The sequence below is a fragment of the Polypterus senegalus genome, chromosome 7 (assembly GCF_016835505.1).
Source record: "Polypterus senegalus isolate Bchr_013 chromosome 7, ASM1683550v1, whole genome shotgun sequence".
Classification (NCBI taxonomy): domain Eukaryota; kingdom Metazoa; phylum Chordata; class Cladistia; order Polypteriformes; family Polypteridae; genus Polypterus; species Polypterus senegalus.
Genome location: NC_053160.1, coordinates 146609175 through 146628248, shown reverse-complemented (window position 1 = coordinate 146628248; position 19074 = coordinate 146609175).

The window sequence follows — 19074 nt, the reverse complement described above, 5'->3', positions numbered from 1 at the left end:
GTATTTATAGAGGTATATTTTAATTAGTTCCTCAAGGTGTTCTCTTCCATTCTAACCAAAAAAGAGGTCAGTGGTGTCACACACACACACCCACACACATATATATATTTCCACCCTGAGTCAAGGACTGGCACTCTCACTTACTACCTCTGTTTTCCTTCAACCAGTAGACCTGAAGATCAATGGCATGGGGACCAGTGATGTCACTTCTGGTCTTCTGGGTCTGGAAACATTGAACCCACTTCCTCTAGCCAGGACTACTCAAAAAGGGCATCACCACCAGAACTTAGCAGGCTTGCTTTTCACTCACTTTTGACTTACTTTACTGATTTTTTGCTGTTATCACAATTATACAAGGTTCGCCTTTGCGTCTTGTGTCTTTCTTTATATTCACAATACATTATTACACATCTAGTCCATGGGAGATATTTGTATTAAGCATTTTTGGAACAATGAAATTTATTGGAAACCAAAAGTAAAGTCTTGTGCTAATATGTAAATTACTTTTTTACTTTGTCATGAGACAGAATTAATTCAAGATCATTACCTTATTTAAAGCACTGTTAATCCTGTGTTAAAACTGATAGAAAGATTGTACTTCATTAATCCCTAAACTTGGAAGTTTGTCTACTTCAACAGCAACACAAAGTAGAAAAATAGTGAAATAGTGAAAATAGTCAAAAGAATTACACTAATCATAAATTATTAAATAAGTGCAAACGTCAAACAGTAGTACAATAATCTATATATACTGTATATAAAAGTCAATGTATGCGTGTGTGTATGTATGTATGTATGCTCCAGCATCACTTCCGAACGCCTGGAGCGATTTTCATGAAACTTGGTACACGTTTCTCATTGGTCGACTAAAAATACTGTTGGGTGAAATCAACCCTAACCCACCCCCTTCTGTGTAGGGTGGGGGGTGATCTTGCGGTCTTGTATGAATGTCATCATCCGGTTGACACACAGAAATGACCACCAGAGGGCTAACTGGAGGTGACTGCCAGCATTCTTTATGTTTGAGCAGCACCGTGCCCCTGTTGTGAGCATCAACTGGTTGATAACATACATACAAGACTTCAAGACAGCACATTAGTGAGTCTTCACTATTTGTTCATTTATTTTTATTTTTAAAGTTGTACTTTTTTTAATTATATTTTTCTCAAACAATTAAAAAAAACAGATTATTTTCTTCCCAGGCAATGCTGGGTGTTTTAATTAGTAAAGATATAATAATGCAAAGAATATTATCATTATACCTGTGTGTAAATTGTAGTATGAAGATGGACATGATGAGAGGAAGCATTAAGCAGTATGATGGCTATTATAACCCCAAAAAAACAGCCTAAGTAGTGTGGCTCAGCAGACTGTGGTCAAAGGAGAGAATTACAGATTTACTCAAAGTGGTTTCTAAATTTGCCACCATCCTCTTTTACATCACTATGTCCAGTGAGATCAGGGTTATTTGGGCTTTGGCATTTTCTGAGTTGGTGTTGCACTTCCAGTAGATCACAGTGCACAACAGGACGCTGGCCATTATTGACTAATGGACCATCTACAGCTGCTTGTTGCATAGTAAAAGACACAAACTTCCTGTAAGTCTGCTCTGATACTTGTGCAAAGCATACCAGTGTGAAGCTGGTGATGAAAGCTAGTTAAATGAAGAAATACTAATGATATTAGTAATGATTATAGTTACACCATTTAGCTTTATTCTTTACAATATTTTCATTAATTCAGTGTCCTGTTGAGATCAGCATTTTGCTGTTTCTGAGTACAGTATGTATATGTTAAATGTTTATGTAATTAAAATAAATTTATTAAAGTGAAGCACACAGATTGTTGTAGGATAGGTTATTCTTGAGTGTCTGGATGTTAGAGCAAACTGGTAGATAACTACATAGGCCTACCTTAGGCACAGTAAATGTATTAGCCACATATTCTAAGGTGTCCCACACGTGTGCTGAAGGAGTGGGTTGGGAGCTCAGCACAAGTTCACCCAACGAGGTAGGGTTATGTACTGTGTGGAGAACGCACCCCCAAACACAGACAGACTGACACCAGGATGTCCAAAGCACACTCCTTTATTTTATTTTTCCAATGCACCACAATGCCTTCTCTCACCAACTCTCTTTCCTTTCCCCGGTCATCTGTGACACTGCCCCCTCACCAGCTGAAGCCCATCCGGCAAAGCGGCCCGTCCCACAAGGGTTAGGAGTCTCCCACAGCGGGGTCCCAGCATACCATCTTCTATGTCCAGGACCTGCAAAACAGGAAACAGGTGCGGAGACGTCGTCCCAACGCCGCCTAATGGCATATTTACTCCAGGCATACAGACAACGCCTCCACAGATGCCCAACTCCATAGCACCTGTAACACCTGCGCACCTTCTGTCTTTCCGGTGCTCTCCGGACCTGAAAACAGGACGGGAACGCCCGAGCCTGCATCTGTTCAGCCTGGTTCGGGGCAGCTCTCCATTGTCTCGGGGAGAGCTCTCTCACTACCTGCGCTCTCTCGTAACCTCGTTTCCACCTGTCGGGAGACCCCTCCGTTTTCCTCTGGAGCGCTGCAACAGCTTGGATCCCCTTATGAATTAAAGAAGGACCCCGTGCTGTTTGCACACCTCTCGACCGAGTTACGAGCGCCGCAGTTTCCTGGCGCGGGGTGGTCTGGGTGCCAGCATATACAAGCCGGCACCAAGTCTCCGCTTGTACTGCGGTCTCAGTACTTGTCCCCTGATCTACTGTCGGAACCCCTGCTACTTGGATCCCTTCCGTTACATCCGGGTTCTTTTCGCTAGGAATTCCATGATCATGTTCGGTACCAGTGTGACTTACCTGTACCGAAGCATCGGACTGGCTGGAGAATCCCACATTGCGCCGCGTTAACCACCCCAGTACGGCTTTCAGGGGCGCGTCCGCAGTCTCTTCCAGCGTCTTGATCACACCCGTCAGGTTCTGCAGTACCTGTAAGAGAGGCTGTACAGGACGAAAGACTTTCTCTAACTCATGTACAGCCAACAAGAAGTCACTTAAGCCAGCCGGCGGTGAATTCATATTTTTTTCGTACTCACCCACCGGCTGGGAGCCACGGAGCTCCTACGCGTGCTCCCTTGGGTCTTCGAGCGTCCCAGGATTGACGTTCGTTGGTCCCACCTTCTTGTACTCATCGGCTCCCTCCACCCTATGAGCGGACGCCTTCGGGGAAGAGTCTTCCAGGCAGCTTCCGCCAAGCAGCCATTCTGCAGTCGAGAGCGGCTCCTCTTCATCTCCCGTCGCTGTCTCGTTGTCACTCCACGGGTCGGCGTGCTTCGGCCACAGATGCGGATTCGGGCAGTCCCCTACTAAAAAAAAAGACCAGGGGACCGCAGGGTAAGTCCCGCCAAGTGTATCACCATCAGATGTGAGACTTACCTTCCCGAATCCCGTCTTCTTGACTACTCTGTCGCTGGGTGGCATCCTCCGCCGCCCCACCGCCCCGTGCATCCGCAACGACGAAGCCAGGTAGAGGCGTTGCTATCTTCAGTGCGCGTTTGCCCTTCTTCTTCCCCATAATAAAGATGTCCGTCAGGCGTGGAACAAGGCGAGCGTTTCCAGTGGCGTTGGCGCAGGCTTGCATGCCGCGATGGAAGTGCGCCTTCGTCTGCTGTGCTTCCACAAAATATTTATAAAACGGGGTTCCCCCCTTTTAGCAGGAAGTAGGCCCCACGTTGGGCGCCATTATGGAGAATGCACCCCCAAACACAGACAGACTGACACAGGGATGTCCAAAGCACACTCCTTTATTTTATTTTTCCAATGCACCACAATGCCTTCTCTCACCAACTCTCTTTCCTTTCTTCTTCTTCTTCTTCTTCTTCTTCTTTCTCTCTCTCTCTCTCTCTCTCTCTCGACCTCCTTCCTCCTCCTCACAAGCTTCGTCTCTTTCCTCCCAACTCTGGCTCATCTACTGGAAGGAGGCGGCCCCTTTTATCATGACCCGGATGAGCCCCAGGTGCTCCCCTTGATGTCACCTCCTGGTGTAGCAGAAGTGTCAGGAAAGCACCTGGAAGCCCTCCGGGTGACCTAGGAATCACTTCCGACAGCACTTCCTGGTGTGGCGGAAGTGCTGTCATCCAAACTTCTCTCACTGTCCGGGCGCCCCCTGGCAGTGGCCACGTTCTCTCATAAAGAGCATCCCAGCTGTATCCCTGTGGCCCCCAAATAGCCCCGGACGGCTGCCCTCTAGTGGCCGAGGAAAAGTATTGTCTAATCTGTGACAACAGTAAATCTGCACATACTAAACGCTGTACCTCTTTCAACTCCGCAGTATCATGACCCCATTTCTAAAAGCCTCCAGAATTCCCACCTTTTATGGCAACGGCCTTATATAAACACTACAATGGCCAAAAGACAGCATTCATTTTCAGTCAGGTGATTTTTAGAGCCTAAATGGCCCACAGAAGCAGAGTAAATGTGACTGAATCACAGCCAAGTAATTAAGTTATCTTTGTTTCTTGCCTTTTTTGTTATTAGCCTTGTTGTTAATAAATGGAAATCTCATGGATACCCCAAAATATCACAGTGCCTTGTCATATTTATTTTACAAAGTCTACAAGAATAAATAGGTTAAAGACGAGTTAAGCTTTAAATTGCACATGGTTAGCATGAGTATATCATGGGCTAGCATATTATTTATGGGAAATTTCCATTGAGCGCATGGTTCCATGTGCAGGAGTCATGTGTGTGTATATTGAGGAATTGAAATAATGATAATGAAAATAAATATGTAAAGCAATAAGGAACATTGAGTCATTTCAAAGAGTGGATTTATGATGTAACTGTCTGAAATAAGAGAGGAATTGGGTTAATGAAAGTGAGTAGAGGAAATAATAATAGAAAGTCTGAGTAACATAATTGAATATTTGTGTTATGGCCCATCCTTTTATTTTCTGGACAAACTGATTCCATTGTAGGACCACAAGGAGGTGATGATTATCCTGGAATTTGTTTTGCACACAAGGCAGGAACTAATGCATGTCCAATCTGTTGCAGGGCATAGACATACTCACACTCACTTATTTCTGCCCTGCCAGCGTCCAGATCAACATTCAAAGTCGACTTACCAGAACTTGCAGAATATGGGATAAAAAATCGAATAACAATGTGTAAACAGAAATGTTCTTCTCATGTTTGTGTGGGTTTCTCTAACAGTAGTTTGCTTTTCCCCCCACTTCTCAAAGACAAGTGTGTGTTACATGACTTAGTGAGTCTAAATTCTCTGTTTGAGAATGTTTTGTTATGGATGACATGTAAAAGTTCGACACTGAAAAAAGTTCGATTTTTTAAACTTTTGTCCAAAACCAATATTACACTGAAGCGTACAGTATGTATTATTACTGCTCTTTGCAGCAAATTCAAAGCTAAAATCTATAAAGGTGGCTATTTATTTTAAGGTTAAGCATAGCACTAGTGTGTATAAATACACACACACACAAAGGAAACAAAAGACAGGAATGAAAACTTACAAGAAGCTCTTTTTTCTTAGAATAACATTTCCAACTCACAAATTGAAAGGGTAGTAAAATATTGAATCCCTAAGTTCATGTAACACACAGAGAGGCAGCTAGACTGTATGTAATACAAGGGCAGGTTATCAAACTATGACATGAAGTTTAGTATAAAACTAAACATAAATATGCTGCAAGTTTACTGTTCATAACAAGAAATCAAAACAAATAGGGAGCTTTGCTGTTCAGACCAACTACAGAAGCCCAGTAAGAGGTAAGTAAGGGAACTAGAAGACCCAAAAGAATGCTCCGTGGTTGGATTTCAGGAGAAAGCTACATATCACTCAAGAAAATGACAATGAATCAAGAAGGATGACATCTATGGAGAGCAGGAACTGTCATTGTGGGCAAGGGAACTATTTTACAAAAAAAAAAAAAACTGCTGTAAGAGTTAGATTATTTCATTACAAAGTCCTGTGATATTAGACGCTATATAGCACCAGACCCAGCACAGATTCACACTGAGGCACGTGTAAAAAGACACAGACTTTATTTTTCTTCAGCTGGAGGGTACATCTTCCCCATCTCCCCGTGAACCCCCCAGCAAAAACACAGTCCCAAAAGCACTTTAAACAAATCACCACAACACTCTTCTCTTCCACTCCTCTCAGGGCAGCTTCGTCCAACTGCTCCTGACTCTGGCGCCCTGAGTATTGGCTGCAGGCTCCACTTATAGCCCACCTAGAAGTGCTGCAGATGCTTGTTGACCTACTTCTGGCTGCACCTCCAGGTGTGGCTGCGCTCCTGCCCAGATGGGCTCGTTAAGCCGTGCACCTCTATGCAGCTCCCCTTGGCGGAGGCCACGGAGCCCAACCAAGATGAGCTCTGGTGTTCCCTGAAAGTGACCCAGACACAACCCAGGGGGGCTGCCACCAAGTGTTCCGGGGGACGTAGCGTGCATCCCATGGCTGCTCCCCCGGATCCAGTGTTGAAGGGGAGTCCTGGCCGGGCATGGGCCCTGGCCGTCCGCCACAGTCCCCAAATTTTAAAACACTCCCCTCATATTTAAGTCAAATGTTGGTTGATCGTCCCTTCTTCTTTTGTCAGACAGTATTTCCCTTGTGTTCATACTATACTGTTTTCTTAAACTGCCACAATCAGGAACTTTATAAACCAGGAAGGCTGCTGAAATTGAAGCATAAGTTCAATGTCGATATGCAGAGCTCCATATTGTACGTATAGTTATATGCTCATGTTGAGTGAATACACTTAGTTGAGTTGGGATTTGTTCTGCCTGATAGTGCTGGGATACACTCCAACAATGGTGGCCTTATATTGGAAAAGCATGTTGAACTCAGAAAATCCATGTGCGGAAATTGCATGGCATATCATTTATTAATTGTATTTGTTAAATTAGGGTGTTAGCTCTTCAAAGTAATACTTGATATCACAACCTTGACTCCTATCATGACTTGATCAGAAGCAAACAACCAGTACTTTGTGAGTCACACATTAATGAATGCTTTCTACTTAAGCCAATCATTACTTCTTACACTTGGCTCGCAGGATGTAAGACACTGACATGCTGTCACTTTTACTAGGCCTGGTAAATTTTATTTATGTATTAATTAAGTACAGTTCCTACAATGTGATTTAAGACTAAAGCTTTGTTATTTAAAATAATAAAAGTGGAACATTTTACAGCTCAGTCAAAACATTCTGAAAACACTGCAAAGAAAAAAACATGACTTGAACAGTAGATGGCACTATAATCATAATGATTGTATTTATGATCAGGGAGCCCAGTAAAGATTTCTCAGATTCGGATCCTGTGGAACACCATGTGGCTGCAGGTTTGTATTTCTACCAATTTTTTAATCTTTTATTTTGTAGTCAGAAAAGAAGAGCAGTGTGATTTTTACATTTATTACATATTGAGAAATATTTGTATATTTGCTATATATCTAAATCAGGGGTCTCCAACTCCAGTCCTGGAAATCTACTGTGGCTGCAGGTTTTCATTCTAACCCTTTTCTTAATTAGTGACCAAATTATGCTGCTTATTAACTTTTTGCTTTAATTCTAATTGATGCACAACTTATGATGCCTTTCTTAAGTAAAATTCTAGAGAAGGCAGTCATTATGCAGCTTCATGATCACCTCAATAATCATGCTATTCTTAATAAGTTTTATTTGGGTTTCTGAACAAATCACAGTACAGAAACTGTACTCATTAAAGTAGTAAATGACTTGCGGGTAAATACAGACAGAGGTCATTTATCTGTTCTCATCCTCTTAGATCTGAGTGCCGCATTTGATACCATTGATCACAATATTCTTAGAAATCGCCTTAGTCAGTGGGTGGGACTCTCTGGCAGTGTCTTAAATTGGTTTGAATCCTACCTGGCAGGTAGAAAATTCTTTGTTAGTTGTGGTATAACTCAAAGACACATGATATCCGATATGGTGTTCCACAAGGTTCCATTCTGGGTCCGCTGCTCTTTTTGATTTACATGCTTCTGTTAGGTCAGATTATCTTGGGGCATAACGTGAGCTACCACAGCTATGCTGATGACTCAATAGCACCTGACGACCCTGACTCTCTTCATTCACTGATACAATATCTAACTTGTGTTTCTGAATGGATGAGTCGTAATTTTCTCAAACTAAATAAGGACAAAACAGAAATTTTAGTGACTGGCAATAATGGATATAATTAGGTTATTAGAAATAAACTTGATGCATTAGGATTAAAAGTCAAGACTGAAGTAAAGAATTTAGGGGTAAATATTGACTCTGACCTGAATTTTAAATCACATATTAATCAGATTACTAGGACAGCATTTTTTCACTTAAGAAATATAGCAAAAGTTAGACCACTTATAACATTGCAAGAAGATGAGAAATTAGTTCAAGCTTTTGTTTTCAGTTGGCTAGATTACTGTAACACACTCCTTTCAGGACTACCCAAAAGCAAGGCAGGAACAATACAATTGCAACGAGTACAGAATGCAGCTGCTAGAATCTTAACTAGGAAAAGAATATCCAAGCACATCATCCCAGTTTTGATGTCACTACACTGGTTACCTGTGTCATTTAGAATTGGCTTTAAAATACTGCGTATAGTTTACAAAGCCTTAAATAATCTTGCTCCATCTTATATTTCAAAATATCTTACACCTTACACTCCAAATCGTAACCTTTGATCTTCAAATGAATGTCTACTTAGAATTACAAGAGCTAATCTTTAAAGAAGTGGTGAGGCGGCCTTCAGCTGTTATGCACCTAAAATCAGCTTGCCAATAGGAATTTGCCAGGCAAATACAGTGGAGCACTTTAAAAAACTGCTGAAAACACATTATTTTAAAATGACTTTCTCATAGCTTCATCTTAGTTTAATCCTGATGCTCTGTATATTCAATTAATTATCATTATTATTCATGGTGGCTCCAAAATTTGTACTAACCCCTACTTCCTCTTCTGTGCTTTTTCCAGTTTTCTGTGTCGGAGATCTGTGCCACCACCACCTAATCAAAGCACTGTGATGTCCCTACATTGATGGATTAAAGGCCAGAAGTCCACATGACCGTCATCACCAAATTCTTCCATGAGAACCCTGAATACAATGAAGACTGATTGTGAATTAATTTATGTTAGGTACAATGCCTAGAGAGGGCTGGGTGGTCTCATGGCCTGGAACCCCTGCAGATTTTTTATTTTTTTATTCTATGTTAATTAGTGTTGCCTAATTTTAATTCTTAATTATTTTGTCTTTTTTCTCTTTCTTCATCATGTAAAGCAGTTTGAGCTACATTATTTGAAAGAAAATGTGATATATAAATAAATGTTGCTGTTGTTGTTAAGACTCAGGTCCCTTAATTATTTCTTTTTTTCCTTAATTAGCAACCTAACAGTAATAAGATACAAAATGTACCAACACATAAACAACAACCTGTGTACCATTACATTCATGATATTACAGCTCTCTGATTAATTAAAATACTGAGATGTATACGTGATATCATTTTCATGATGATTGGAATGAAAGCATGTTATTAAACATGGGAACACGATGGCGCAGTGATTGTTCATGTCTCACACAAGATGCTGCTGCGACCTTTGATGAAATGATTTATTGTAGCAGTACTGTCTCTTTCAGACGTACTAACCTGCAATTCCTGCCCTTACTTTTCTTTCCCCAAATACCCAATCAGCTCTGTAATAGATGTTAAGCCATCTGTAAGCTTACAATGACAATTCTTCAAAACTTTTAAGGAACATTGAAATATCTTCATAGTACATCCATTCATTTTCCAACCTTCTGAATCCTAACTACAGGGTCACGGGGGTCTGCTGGAGCCAATCCCAGCCAACACAGGGCACGAACCAATCCCGGGCAGGGTGCCAACCCACCGCAGGACACACACAAACACGGGTCAATTTAGAATTGCCAATTCACCTAACCTGCATGTCTTTGGACTGTGGGAGGAAACCAGACAGCCCGGAGGAAACCCACGCAGACATAGGGAGAACATGCAAACTCCACGCAGGGAGGACCCTGGGAAGCGAACCCGGGTCTCCTAACTGCGAGGCAGCAGCGCTACCCACTGCACCACCGTGCCGCCCTTCATAGTACAGTATGTGTTTAATTATTCTATCCATCTATCCTTCCAGTGTCGCGCCAGCCTCACAAAATATACAGACCGCAAGGCAGGAACAATACAAGCGCTGCGGCTTCATGTCCTCACATGTTTAATTATTATCAATACTGATTTATTTAAATGAAGTTAAAGTTTTATCTGTATAATATAATCAACCTATTTTGCCTGCATTTCATCTTAAAATTGATATCGTCATCATATGTAAATACGCGCAAGTTTACATTGGGGTAATTGTACTTATAAGTACACACAGTTCTACAAGGAGCAATTGATTGAGTGCGTTTATGGTTCTTGGGATGAAACTGTTTCTGAACCGCGAAGTCCATACAGGAAAGGCTTTGAAACGTTTCACTGTGGCTTTGGCAGCGTGTGTCAAATGCTGTATACCGAAAATTCTCTTTTCGATCAGCTGCTGCTGTGATTCGCACTCAGATATAGTGATATAAATACTCCGAGTGGTGCAGTGAGAGTAATATGGAAAAAAATGATCTGCTGTGGCAACTCCTAACGGGAGCAGCTGAGAGAAGATGGTGCAGTGAGAGTAACAACGCTAAAGCAGTTATGGTATTCGGAATACTGTGGCTATTCCCTGGGCCATTATATTGTTACAGGTAATCTACAATGAGATGCATTACACTAATAAACAATATGCGGTTAGTTTCAGTGTATTTATAAAGCCGCGTCAGAAATGTGGTTCTAAGAAATAAAGGGGAACCACACAGGAACAGTAGCACTGCTTTGACGCTGGGTGCCGCCAATCTGCAACACCAAGCAGAGAACTTGCATATGACAGGGTATGAGGTACCGTGGAAAAGTGCGTGGCTTTACGCCAAGTCTAGGTTTTATACATCGCGATTTGAATGTGGAAACATTCTTACGCAACATTTCTCTGCGTACGCGCCATTCATACATGAGGCCTCAGGACTGGAATTGGAGACCCCTGATCTAAATGCTTAACTTTCGTTTGCTGTTTTCCTATCATCTGCCTATTTTTTTTATAGTTTGATCCCTTAATGGTATCCAATTTTTGACAGTAAACAACAAGCAGACCAGGTAGGGATAGGCACATAATTAGAGTATGCTGGCAACTGGCATGCATATCCATTTCATATTTTGCACAATAATAAAAACTTTAAGGAAAATGAACATTTCCTTTGTCGGTGCTTTACTAGGAGGACCCATAAAGTATGCCACCTGCTACTACCAAGGACTTAACTTAGGTAGATAAGTAGTCCTTTATTTAGCCCTGCTATTTTATAAATGGAATATTAAATTAATATTTGTCTTAAAATAGAAAATGTAGAAGTACTTGTTATATTCAACAGTTGAAGGCAAACAACTGAATATTCTGGGGATTAAACATCATTAAAGACACGTTCAACAGTCCATACTTGTGCCATGATCAAACTACAGCAAGAGCATTGGTAAGATATTATGTGCAACACCAAGCACCATGTAAATGTTTATATAATAATAAATGTAATATTTTAATTCAAACTGCTAGTGGAACTATATATTCACAGTTTATACTATGAGCAGTGAGCCTGGAAGTCTCAAAGAAAATGTCATTGTCTTTCAGTTATTTAGATAATACAACAACTATTAAAAATGCACAAGTGAAGCAGATGAATTTGTTTTCTTTCATTAAATGTAAAGATTTCACACTATGGAAGCACATTTGTTTCTCCATCTCTAAACCCACTTACTGCAATATAGTCTAGTAGTGGGCAGGTGCCTGGTAGAAGTGTCAAGCATGATGCAGGAGTCAACCCAAGGTAGGGGCACCAGTTATTGACAGTTGCCATTTATGCACATTCACAAACACACCTTCAGAGTGTGGTGGGAAGCTTGGGTACCTGGACAAAATCCTTATAGTCCACACTGACACTCAGGGCCGGTGCCATCATTGAAGAAAATTAGGCATTTGCTTAGAGCGTGCAGGGTGGGTTTGGGTGGAGGGGATACCCAGGCACACGAGTTAGCTACCAAACAGTCGGCTGGCACACTAATAAGCTTGGTCTACAATGCAAAATAACCTAGCACCAGAACTGCTGATGCTAAACAGGTCAGCATTTGAGTCCAGGACATAGGAGCTTTGAGGCAATTCAAAATAGTTATTCATAACTAATGAAACATGCGGACCAACGGTCCTACAATAAAATGCAAATATAGACCAAATTAAAGAATAGGTGTTGATGTTTATTTTGTTTTCTAAATAGATGATAATGTGTTGTATTACTTCTTGTGGTTCATCTAGAGCAAGCAAAATCTTTCAATTTTGAAAAAAACAGTCTTCTGTTATCAAGATGAGAAAATACAGCTTGACATTGATAACCTAGCTAATGTACCTTTACTAAGTAGTGATCTTCATAAAAACAGTGATGTCAAGATGTAAAAGCAATGCTTTCATAAGTTCGAAAGTTTCAACTAGCCTCCAACCTTCTCGATTGTTGCAGTGCATTTCTGTCTCTGGTACGTTTTTGCATTCTGCATCCTGCAATTTGACATACACACATGCCAACGAGCCATCATGTTTGTCTGAGGCTCACTTGCTCGATATTCAAGACTACTTCTTGTTTGTCAATGTTATTCAGCATCTTACAGTATCTTCTTACGGGAGGGGGTTGTGTGACCCAACAAAAGTCTAGATGTAAAAAACTGTAAACTCTCCACACTCGATTGTCGGCATGCATTTCTCTGTCTTTGTTGTCCTTGCATTCCCTGTCTCACACTTAATGTGCTGCTTTTCTTTTTCTTTTGGACATTCCACTTGGTTTCGCAATCACTATCCCATTTTAAACCTGTAGCCGCAAGTCACTTTGTTGAAGTTGCCGCTACCTGAAATTTTTGAAATTCCAGAATGTAAGCTTACAATTCATTTTATGATAAAGGTTTTAGCCCCAGTAGTTAGTGAGTACTCTTGTGACTGACAAACAGACCTTAGCATTTTACATCATATACATAACTTATAAAATTGAAATCGATCCCACAACTCAAACTGTTATAAAAATGTTTACTTGCTCTAACAGTGTAGACTTCTGTTTAACTAAATAAACAGAATATCATATAGAGTTAAAGACCAACCAGGCACCTCATTTTAAATAAATGAGGTCAAAACAAGAGGCAAAAAAAGCCAACAATAAGGATGTCTTGGGTCCTTGTGAGTATCAGTCACAAAAACTTCTTCATTGCAGAGTTCTTAGTACTAGGAGCACATGGTTTGAATAGGCAGCCACTTTTGGGTTCTTCACGGTTTAAGTAGCTCCTGAAATGGAAGAGAGGGGAGCTTTGGGTGAGATTAGGATCCTCTGGTCTGCAGGAAAATGGTGGTTACTGATTGCTTTCATTCCTATCCTGTGATTGACTGTCCTAGCTTGATAGAGCCACTTAGATGAATGACTGTAAAAAGTGAAGGTCTTAACAATCAGCACAGCCTAACGTAAGCACTGAGACTTTACCTAATGGCCCCTCAGGCAACACTATTTGTTGTTTTTAACTAGAAATGCCCACCAACCCTTCACTTCTAGCATATCCTGAATGAAAGGTTCAGACGATTGAGAGAAGCCAGATACCCTGCTGACAGGCTAAGAAGCTAATGGATATGACAAAGAAAGACAGCCAAGTGGCTCTCTTAGGCACTTTTACTTACCATACTAAATTTAAAGACAGGCCAGCGTCTAATGAAGTTGTTCTATAGACGCGAGCCATGTTGCTTAGCATTTTTACAGCAGTATTACAGACTCGTACTTATTGACGTGTACCACTAGGAAAACTTGATGTTCTAGCATAAACTAGCAAAGTTTGTTTTAGTCCTTGATATTTCATATAAACAACTTGAGGTCACAATTAGAATATAGTCTCTTAAGTATTTTTATTTGAAAATACAGAAGCTTAATAGACTACACACGAAAATGATTTGTGCTATGAAGATATACATAACTGCAGTATCTCACAGCAAGTAGTATCAGCAAGAGTGTGTGATGACACTAGAGAGTGAAATTTACTGGGCAGAGAAGATTCCTGCTTTTGCTTAGTGTTGCTGGTACAGGATGAAGGTCCCTATAATCCCACAATGGAAAGTTGGTTGAGCTTATTGTAAAATGTGTATAAATTGTCAATACGAGCAAGCTACTTTACTCTTAATCAGTTTTTTGCTGATACCTTCATCTAAGACGACAATGCACTACTTAAGAATTTTTTTTAATTGGAGTAGAGCCAAGTGAGCTGGCTTATTCGGCCTTACGGAGCAAGGCAAAAGTATGACATGAGTCACCCTTGTGGTTTAACGTCCAGTGCCTTAAACACTACACCACCTCTAACACAAATGGCATTTCCTTCAGATTTGTCTGTCTAATGTACACACATAAGGCATGGAGAGAGAAGGAGAGAGAGAGAGAAGATCTTTTGCAAGTATTTGTGGCATAGTAGTGCTGCCTTGCATCCTGAGTGCTCCCTGTGTGGAGTTTGCACACTCTCCACACGTCCACATGGGTTTCCTCTGGGTTATCTGGTTTCCTAAGTAAAAGAAAGCTATAATATTGACACTGTGAAACAGCAAATGCTTTCGTGATGCGCATTCAAGGGGCACTTTGTTAGTCATTGAGTTGTGGAAGTCTGGGTAAAAAAAATGACCAAGATGTATAGTTGAAGCAGAACCACTGACAATGTTTAAGAAGCATCTGGGCGAGACATTGCTAAAGAAACAAGCTTAATGGACTGAATGGTCTCCTCTCAATTGTCAAATTTCTTAGGCTCTTATCTAGGTTGATTCATATCATTATGCATTTCAGATGTGTCTCTGTTTTCTAGTTACAGTTTTAACTAAAATGCTTGTTTCAGAATTAAGGCCAGTATTGTTTCATTTTCTAAATCATAATTGGTTTTAAAATGTGAAGAGACATGTTTAAACATGGTCAGAACTGGTTATGTGTTGTAATTCTTCTAATAGGGAGGTGCTGAACAACAACTTCCTGTGAGTTTATCATCATTCTCACATTCACATGATGATTTCAAGAAACAGCTGGTGCCAAAACTGCACGTTTGTTACAGAAGTGGTGCGGCCTTTAATCGTCACCAAAGTGTATTCATTCTACTGCTCGGTTCTTGTGTGTTTTTACACCTTCGAAACGGGAGCAATTTTCACAACTAATTACTTAAAAGCTGTAGCTATGCGAGGTGTTTAATTTGTCAGTTGTGTTACTTCATGCAGAACTGCTGTTCTTCAAAATGAACCCAGCAGTAATGATTAAGAACTGATAAAACTAATTGTTGACTGGCTGGAAATCTGACAATTTGGAATATCTTAATTATTTCGTTATTAACTAGATCCAGATAACAATTAGATGTGAACCTCAAAGCAGCCAACAGGGCAGAAGTTAGCACATCCGTCTTCCACTCAAGGTAGCTGATTATTAATTGTGAATAAACTTGAGGTGGTGGTTTTCAGGTCCAGTCCCCATGGCCACGGGTTTTTATTACAACCATTTTTACAATGAGTGCACCATTCTCATTTTTAACTGATCTAATTTTTTAGTTATCTAGCCTAAACTTATTTTTAAGAAATGCATAAATAGTAACACTTTGAGCTACATCCGTTGTTTAAAAATGTGCTACAGAAATACAGTAAATGCTGTTGTTGTTATATTCTTTGCCATAGTTTTAATGATTACATTTTCAGTTTATTTTTTGCTATCTCCTTTAGTGTTTGCTGCCTTAATTGTATCCAAATGTTGATAATTACCAGTAGCGTAGCTAGGAGGGCGGAGGGGGCGGTCCGCCCCGGGCTGCACATTTTTGGGGACGGCATTATTGGCCAAAAGACTCCACCATTCGTACCATTCGTGTGTAAGCAGCAGGCTTCGGAAAAATATCACTCATGTATGAAAAAAGTCAAATTCTCTGATTTTTAACCACAAATGCTTGAAAAATAATCTTCAGACTGTCCTTCTGCATCAGACACAGCAGTTGAAATTTATGTGGCAATGACAAACATAAACATTACACCGATAATAATTTCTAGGAAGATAAACAACTAATTTACAATGTATAATTTCGTTTCGTTATTAATCCGAATACGTTCTTGCTCAGCGCAGAAAACATCCCCACCTATCCCTTGTACCCTACTTTGGTTCTAGTTTTCGTAGCGTAATTATACAGTATTAAACTAATAATTAGAACACAGCTTATCAGTGCGTCTATACTATATTCTGGTCTAGTTGATGCTTATAAATGTATATAAAAAAATATTGCTGTTTCTTTATATATGAATAAATCTATGCAAAATGTATCTTATTTTTTCTCTATACGTTATTTTAATTTTCTATTTAAATAGTTCAACATATTCAGATATGTTGGAGGGCGGCAAATTGAAGCCACGTCTCCTCCCCGCGCCGACCCGAGTGGCACGAACTCGAGCTGATTTTTACCAATGTGCAGTACAGACACAGGAGTGAACTACATTAAATGTTAAAAAGGAGCAATGACTTGCTTCTGTTTTCTTTTCCAGTTTTCTACATCACTTCCATCTGATTCACGTACTCTACAGCCGTCTGTGATGTTAGAAGGAATGTGGGCACTCCAACTGTCAATGAGACCCACTGCATTGAATGCTTCTAGGATGAAGCATAAAAACAATAAGGAACTGCTGAAACACTTTTCTTTGTTGTTTGCTAGAATGCCCAACGGTAATCTGTTACAGCCTGGGATCATAAACAGGCTTATGTTTAAATTTCTTTTTTTTCTGCATGTTTTACCTGTTAATATGATCATTTTAGTTTTATATAATTTGTATAGTTATGTATGCTTGTCAGTTTTGATTATTACTTCGTTTCTATGTTTGACAGTATGTTCTGCCTTGTTCCTTGTTCTGCCTTGTTCCTTGTACAGTACAGTACAGTGGGTGGCACCTGTGTATTACCAGTGAATGACTGCGCTCAGTCCTATAAAGGCTGAAGGGAAACGCAGTCCCACTCGGTACATTGTATGTGCTTGGTGTTGATGAGTTCTCCTCTTATTATTTATTATTATTTCTTTGGATTCTCTGTGGTTTTTGTTTTTTGTTTATTTTCACTGTGTTTGGGGATTTTAACATTTGATTGCCGTATTGGAACTTGGTTAGGGTGGACTGCCTTTTTAGGCAACTCCCTTTTGGTTCTTTTCAGCATTTTACTGTATTTTTCTATTTTCATTAAATAAATGTTTAATTTGTTAAAATTCTTCATTTGCCTTTTATTTCGTAAAGCTGAAGGTTTACAGTGACCTTCCTCTTTGTTAGGTTTTTACTGCATTTTCGTGATATTTGTAGTAGTTTTTTGCCAACACCCCCTTTTTGGGTCTACCCCAGATGAAGCCAGCAGATAGTATTTGGTGCCTGCCTATACTGTATTGAACTTCTAGTGGGCACACCAGTGAAGGTCCTGGCCTGCCTCTTGACTGAATTTTGAAGGCCTCACCTGTTTGGAAAAAACTTTAATCACAAGTACGGATAAGGAGGTATTTTGGTATTAGACCCCCTGCACATTTTTTTCTCCAACATCATTCTGGCTGTTGGTTTTATTTTTATGTACTCCCTGGCCATCTGACCAATGCATAGGACTTATTGTTATAATCATAAGAGAGTTAAAAATTAACTTAGTTATGTAAACCATAACTAAGGACTCTATCTATTACTTGTAAATCTGCACTAAGAAAGTGTGTATTGATTTTGCATTTATTTATCTATTCTTTATATATAAAATCCTAAGCCAAAAACTGCAACAATTTTATGTGACGTTTTAATGTCACATTTTTTGTCATGCTTTAAATCTGCCTTATTTTAAAACCTACATACAGTATATATGTTTGGTATCATTCTTTTCAGAATTTATCAAACTTTAATGTGGTGTTGTTAGATTTTCAGATTTTTATTCCGTTTTTAAATTATAAACTAAGAAAAATCTCAAAATCTCCTTTCCCGCGAGATGAGACTTTGAACCAAAAGATTTAACCACACCCGGGGCCGGAAATAAAAGACGAAGAGTAGTCCAGCTGCTGTACAGTCTTTTAAATGTTCAAAGCGCCATGCGAGATGCAGATCACGTGGTACGGCAGCAGTAGCAAGCCAGCAGCTGATCGAGCAAAGAGGAGGCAAAAAAAAACAAAACTATTTGTTTCCCATTGTATCATTGTTTAAAAGGGGGTTTCAGAAGGGTGACCGCGTCTCCTTGGGGTGCATTCAGCTCCCCTCTTCACAACATGAGAGGAAGAGACGCAGAGTGGCTGGTGCGTAGTGCAGGCTAGGGTGGGTTGACGAGGTAAGCGAGCAGGGGGGAAATCCCCTAGTTCATTTATATATTTGTAATTTATTACATTTCTTCCAATTTTTAATTAACATTTAGTAAAGCACTTTGAGATATATGTTCTGTATAAAAAAGTGCTACATAAATATTGTTTTTTGTTTTTGTTCAGTTCTCAGTTAATGAAGAATCATTTCACAAAAATAACCAGCAAGTGAATACAGTACTGAAGTAATTGCTCCCTGTTAGCATTCAGTGTTATCAACATTAGATAAAATTAAGGGAACAAACTCGATAGAAAATAGTAAATTAAAAAGGTATGGCACCAGCAGCCTAAGCATTTCAAGTTGTGGCAAAAATACAATTATTTCAGAATTTCTTAGAACAAGAGAATAAAAAAGACAATCTCATTTAATGATGAGATCAAGTCAAAGTAAGAATGATGCACTGATTTTAACATTCATGGGCATAAAAACCCAGGATTAAATTTGGAAACCACTGAGTTAATGAGGTATTGAAGGAATAATGCACTGTGGTTCACAAAGCATTAAGCGCATTTTCTCTGAAATGTAAACCCACACAGGTTTAAATATATGACAATGATACAGCACTGCGGTGGGTTGGCACCCTGCCCAGGATTGGTTCCTGC